Source organism: Malania oleifera, chromosome 9 (genome assembly GCF_029873635.1).
Source record: "Malania oleifera isolate guangnan ecotype guangnan chromosome 9, ASM2987363v1, whole genome shotgun sequence".
NCBI classification, from domain to species: Eukaryota; Viridiplantae; Streptophyta; class Magnoliopsida; order Santalales; family Ximeniaceae; genus Malania; species Malania oleifera.
This window is the reverse complement of record NC_080425.1, coordinates 88137305-88144870: the sequence shown is the minus strand read 5'-3', so window position 1 is coordinate 88144870 and position 7566 is coordinate 88137305.

Genomic DNA, 7566 nt, shown 5'->3' with positions numbered 1-7566 from the left:
AAACCATTTCTCAAGTTTATTTATTTCCAACACACATAGTTACCCGTGAAATTCCTGAGAATAGGGAAGATTGACCGCCCATACATGTAGCTTCCTTTTGCCCTAACACGTTATGCAGTCAGGAATGGTCACATCTGATACCTATCAGGGCACTCACCTTACTCAGTAAGCCCTCAGGCAGAGAGTTTCACTTCGCCTCAATTATTTATTTTATAAAACACACACTCTTTCATTTTTCATAATCATTTCCCATTTTAACTCATTACATATCTATGTACACATAAATTCACATTTATGTACTTTACATAATACATTAATTCACATAATTCCAATTCTCAACACATTCACGATTTCCATACTAAACATACCTTCCCAACGGCATCAGTAGGAATCTCTCTCTCACAAACACACACAGTCTCCATACTGAGCATATCTCCCCAACGGCATCAGTAGGAACTTCACACACACACACAGTCTCCATATTGAGCATACCTCCCCAATGACATCAGTAGGAACTTCGCACATACACACAGTCTCCGTATTGAGCATACCTCCCCAACGGCATCAGTAGGAACTTCACACACACACACTCACATAGTCTCCATACTGAGCATACCTCCCCAACGGCATCAGTAGGAACTTCACACATACACACAGTTTCCATACTGAGCATACCTCCCCAACGACATCAGTAGGAACTTCGCACACACACACACACAGTCTCCATATTGAGCATACCTCCCCAACGGCATCAGTAGGAACTTCATATACACACACAGTCTCCATACTGAGCATACCTCCCCAACGACATCAATAGGAACTTCATACACACACACAGTCTCCATACTGAGCATACCTCCCCAACGACATCAGTAGGTACTTCATACACACAATCTCCCTACTGAGCATACCTCTCCAACGACATCAATAGGAACTTCACACACACAATCTCCATACTGAGCATGCCTCCCCAACGACATCAGTAGGAAAGAAATACCACCCACCCGTAATTATTGTGCGGTATTGACATATTATCAATCATATTTCAGTATATCTCAATTCAATTTAATATAAATATTCTCATCATTTTCTGTGCATATTTCATCATCTCATAATAATATATATCATATTTCACGTATTTCCACATTTCCTAAAACTCATATCAGTAATTTGTACAAACTCATTTTTCATGCAAATAATTTCTACTCAAGTATAAATATTACATCAATCATTCTCATTTTACTATTTTCTCAGAAAATACACATAATTATATTTCACATTTTTCAACATACATTGTATGCCACACATTTTTCATCTATTATTCATAAAATATTAATTTCACACTCCAAAATATCACAATTTAAAATTACTCAAATGTCACACAATTATTTGATATTTATATCATAATAATTTTCAGACAAAATATCATATGTTCATTTTCACGTATTAATTTAAATAGTAATTTTAAAAACAATGTTATAATTTATTCCCCTTACCTGACTTACTGAGAGTCCAAATCCTACGCCCTTGGCGCCTGAAATTCAACTCCTGCAATTTACATTTTTCACAGATTAATTAATTCATTTCTCCAAAATAATACCAATCTAACCTTCCTTAGGTTCCATATACCTCAAATTAATATTTAAACTAACATTTAACAACCTACTTAATTTTCTAAATTTTGCCCGCGGATCCCAAAATTACACCCGCGGCGCTCACCCGGACCCTAAATTTCAAAAATCTTACTTCAACTCTAGATGTTCAATATTTTAAAATTTCTAAATTAATACTAATTAATTAAAAATAAGCATCTTAATAACCCCGTACCCCAAATTTGGGGTTTTGCCCATGACGACCCCACGAGAATTTCGTCCCTCTAGACTTGTAAAGAATCACCCATAGATTCTCGTGGCAGTGTCCGTTCATCAATCAGACTTATAATTTGTAAGAAATTAAAGAAAAAAGAAAAATTAGCTTACCTCAAGAGATACGTTTACGCCGCTCCTATCACCGATCCGCTCCGGTAGAAATGATGGCAGCGGAGAATGGAGTCTAGCGGTATCTTTCGATTTTTTATCAGACGAAAATCTGTCACGAAATTGAGGAGAGAAGGAGAGAGAATGAGAGGAGAGAGAGAGTTTGTGCGCGCAGTAAAAAGAAGAAGAAGAAGAAGAAGAAGAAGAAGAAACAAATGAAAATAATAATAAAAAATTCAAACCTCATGAAGCTTCTAGCTTCAGGAGTGTTATAATAATAATAATAATAATAATAATAATAATAATAATAATAATATATTTTATTAATAAAAATAAAAATAAATTTTAATTATTTTTCCTTTTTTTAAAATTTGATTAATTAATTAATTAATTAATTTTTATTTATTTATTTATTTATTTTGGAATCACCCCACTAATCTTTTATAACCCTTTTTGGGGTTATTACATTGGTTCCATTCGTACTCGTAATTTCTCACTTTCAGATGTTTATTGCATTCCTAACCTAACCATGAGTCTTGTCTCTGTCGATCAATTGTGTGATGCTGATAATTTTGTTAATTTTTCCTCTACTTCTTGTCATGTGCAGGATCCTCAATCCAAGAAGCTGATTGGGATAGGCCATAGAGAGGGTGGCATATATGTTTTGGATGAACTACGTATTCCTAATCATGTGGCAGCATCGAGAGTAGACCTCTCATCATTCCACTTGGATGCCTCATTGTCTATTTTTTATTTGTGGCATTCTAGACTTGGTCATGTGTCGGTCTCTCATTTAAAATTTTTGGTATCTAGTGGTGTTTTGGGTGACTTACAAATACATGATATTTCTGATTGTAGTGGTTGCAAATTGGTATAATTTTCTGCATGACCTTTTACTCCTAGCATGTCTAATTCTGTTGCACCTTTTGATTTAATTCACTTTGATGTATGGGGTCCCGCCCTTATTGACACAAAAGGGGGGGTCTAGATATTATGTTTCTTTTATTAATGATTATACTTGTTATAGTTGGGTCTATTTAATGAAACGTCGATTTGATTTCATTCATATCTATACTGCCTTCTGATCATTTTTTCGTACTCAACACTCTGCTGTCATTAAGTGTTTTCGTTTCGATTTGGGTGGAGAGTATACTTCTACTGTAGTAACCTAGAAAAAAATTATAATTATTATTAATGAATGAATGAATTAAATATTATTAAATTAATTAATTAAATAAACAAATAAAATGAATAGTATGAAAAAAAACTAATTGGAATAAAGATATATATATATATATATATATATTAGTAAAGCTTCTTCACGAAGCTTCTTTCCATCAAATTTCAAATTGGATTGTAGCTCATCTCTTTCTCTACTTCTCTCTCCACACTCCTCACGCCTTCCTCCTCTCTCTCCTCATTTTCTCAACAAATATTTGGCCGATCGGAAAACGAAAGATATCATTGAGTTCCTATCTCCGCCACCAACAATCCTACCAGAGTTGATTTGTCGTGGGAGCGACGTAGGTAGCACTTCTGGGGTAAGATATACTCCATATCTTTTCTCAATTTCTCCTTAAATCTTCAACTAAATCAACGATCGGACACTATCATAAGGTCCTAATCTCGATCGTCGTCATTTTGGTTGGAGCAAAATTTTAATTTGGGGGTCCTAGGCACCACTCTAAAGCGAGGGTGAGATTTAGGGAATTAAGAAAATTGATTATTTTTGAAAGTTTAATTGTTTATTTGGAATTTATGGGCTTAAGAAATGTTTAAATAGTATTTTATTTAGGGTTGATTTGATTGAACTCGGGTTATTGAATCGGGGTTCAGGTGAGCGCCGCAGGCATCGTTTTAGGGTCCCTACGGGTGTAATTTAGGAAACCAGGTAAGGGGAATAGATTAGGCTAGTAATTTCTATGAATTTACCCTTTTAAATGGGAATTACATGTGTATATAAATATATATGATTAACATGTGAGTTTGAAAAGAAAAGCCAACCGTTTGAGTTATGATTTTGAGCCTAGGGCTGTATAGATATTATTTGCGAAAATGGAATGATGAAAGTAATGAATTTTCTGGATAATTGTGAAGATAATTTGATGTGTATTTTCAGTTACGTGAATAATGAACATGGGTTGACTTACTATTTTAAAGAGATATATTTATGCGTATTATTTGAAATGTGTGGCATGAGTAAAATGAAAATAATGAGTTGAATGGTAATATATATATGTATGACATCTTGGAAATACTGAAATGTATTGGGATTATATTGCACGTGTATTGTTAATCAAAGCTGGATATGAATGTTAAATTGCAATGTATGATTTGAGAACTTCGGTGGACCATAATGAGGCACAATACTGTTGCGAATGATTTTGGCAGAGATTAGTGCATCCACATGTCTTAGAGAGAGTGTGGAGACGGGATGGTCAATTGAGCTGTGTAGGGTAGAGATTCCCCCTAGAGTCTAGACCAATGTGGGAAAGCTAATCTGACTTACAGACTAAATAGGTTATTTTCTGATTTAGCTCTGGTGAGTCAACCAAGGTTAAGTCCATCCTTTGAGTCGCACAACCCGTTATGGGGGGAAGCATGACAATGATTATCCATCTAGTAATGAGTTCTAAATGCATAATTTTTTAATTTAACCAGTGAATAATATGAGAACAGAACATATGAATGCAGATGTGAATACAGAGTAGTATGAAATCAGAGTAATGTGAAATGTGAATATGAAATGTGGAAGTGAGATTCACGTGATGTGAAATGTGAAAGTGTGAAATTAGAGTAGCACAAAATCGGAGTAATGTGAAATGTGAAAGTGTGAAATTAGAGTAGTATAAAGAAAGCAAATAATGTGATGTGAAATACTGAGAACATGAAAAGATGAGTAATACAAAAATAACAGATACAGAGTAAAATAAATATGTATTATATATTGTAGTATTATATTTATTTGGGGTGAGGTATATACTCCGCCCGAGGGCTTGCTGAGAAAGGCAAGTGCCCTAATTAATATCAGATGTAGCCATAGTGGGTTGCATAACGTATTAGGTTAGAAGGAAGCTACTTGTATAGGTGGGTAATTGTAATGACCCAAAGAATAATGGTATTTAAATAATAAAGAGAGAGAGAAATTGAAGCAGTAACAGAAGGAGGCAGTCGACTTTGGATATAATAACCCGAAGAAATTTTATCAAGGTTTCGTCGACAAACACAAGGGATTCGTAGATGAGGGTACACGAGGACCTCGTCTGTAGTGACTCGAAGAATAATAGCATTTTAATAATAATAAGAGGGAGAGAAAATAGAAACAGAAACAGAAGGAGGCCGTAGACTTCGTCGACGACATTGCATTTTGGAGAATAAAAATAATTTCAGGAAATTGCCCAGCTTCGTCGACGAACACAGGGTTTTGTCGACGAAGGTCTTCAGAATTTCGTCGACGAACATAGGGCTTCGTCAACGAGAAAATATCGAGATCCAGTTGCTCTGAATTTCGTCGATGAACACAGGGCTTCATCGACGAATTTTATGAAAGACTTATCGACGAGGAGACGTGTCTCATCGACGAATCTGGCAGTATAAAAGGAGGGAAATCGGGATATTTTGTCATTTCTCGCCCCACTCTCTCTCTATATCACTCTCCCCCTTCTCTCTTCGATTCCGGCGTCACCAGTCACCGGATCGACGATCCGAAGTTACCACGGCGCTCCTGGTGGAGTTTTCTACAAGTCTGCCGGAGCAGATCGCCAGGAAAATAGAGTTGGATTTCATCCCAAATTCGGGGTAAGGTCTTTTAGTCTCTTTTTGGCCTCATGACAGTTATAGAAAATGATCTAGGCAGAAAAATACTGATATTATGTTCTGACATATGTTGGTTTCAGGGTATTTTGTAGGAGACCCTGCGGGTATTAGGCTTATATTCCCTAGGGGATTTCGAGTAGTCAGGTAAGGAAAATATCCTATGTTAGGTATTTCTTAAAATACTATACAACTTATTTAATTACGAAAATTATGTATTTCATATGGTGTGGCTTGTGAATATGAATATGATACGGGGATATGTTTTACGAATTTAATTTCATGATTTTATGAATTTCAGTATTATGTTTATGTGAATTTTAGTACCATGATTTTATGGATTTTAGTACCATGATTATACGGACCTCAGTACCATGATTACACAAATATTAGTATTATAATTATGCAGTTTCAATGTTATGATTATTCAGTTTTCAATATTACGACATATGAATTACAGTACAGTTATGCAGCATCATGGTTATTACGAATACTTCAGAATCATGATAAATTAGATAGATATGTATAGAAAAGTATTATATGATATCAAACTCTGTTGCACTTGAAGCTACAGAGCACGGTACCGTTGCTACAGATACTATGTTATTTTATGAGTGCAACCACCTATTTAGATAATACGTGGTAAACTCGACCACCTAGGCCCTTGAAGAGGTTAGGCTCCCCATCCAGATATGGGTTGAGGTGGGTAGGTCGACTAACGAAGTTCAGTGATTTATTCCTATTTGGCCAACCAGGGTAAATCCAGCCTATGGGCCGCACAACCTTGTCATGAGGGGGCATGTCATGACATAGATAGCCACAAGGAACAATTTCAGTTACTATTACATATGTACGGATTTACAAAAACAGGGACCCTACTTATGTACACTAGAAGTATTTTGAATTATAACCTAGAATACTGCTATGTTAAGCAACATGGAAAGCGGTGGTGTATTTTATTATTTACACTGTACTTTTGCATTTAGTTATTCATGTTTATATGAAAACAGATTTCATGGTATATAGTAACTCATTTGCCACACACTAGTAATAGCATATTTCTTCTTACTGAGCGTTGGCTCATCCTAGTGTTGAAACATTTTTTAGGTGATCCAGGTAGGCGAGCAGATCAGGCTCGCAAATAAAGGGGCGTCTGTAGTGCCCTGTCAGCAAAGTGAGTATGTTTTGGGAGGATTTTTGTATTACCCTAGCTAGTTGAGGGTATTTTGGGGAATTCAGATATATGTGTATATTGGGAAAACATGTAGTACTCTGGTATTGAGTGGTATTGGTTCTGTATTGTATATAATGGTTATGGTTATGTTTATTTAGTTTATGCTTCTCGCTACTTAGGTTTATGGATGGATTTATCCCAGCATGGTATCAGAGCATGTAAAATATTAGTGTATAAAAAAAAAACCCCATTTAATTAAGCAGGTCGTTACATCGTCGATGAGGAAGCACTTCGTCTACGAGAAAATACCGAGAGGGGTTTTAGGCAGTCTGAAATTCGTTGACGAGGAGGTAAGGCTCATTGACGAAATTCCTTAAGGACTCGTCGACGAGATGACGTGGCTCGCCGACGAAGCCCACAGTATAAATAGTGTTAAACTCGGTTTAATCGCAGAAATCTCAACAGAATTCTCTTCTCTCTCTCTCTCTCTCTCTCTCTCTCTCTCTCTCTCTCTCTCTCTCTCCTATGGTTCCCCTTTCCTTTTTCTTCGATTTCAGCCCCCTCAGGATCGACGATCTGAAGCCACCACGACACTACTGGCGA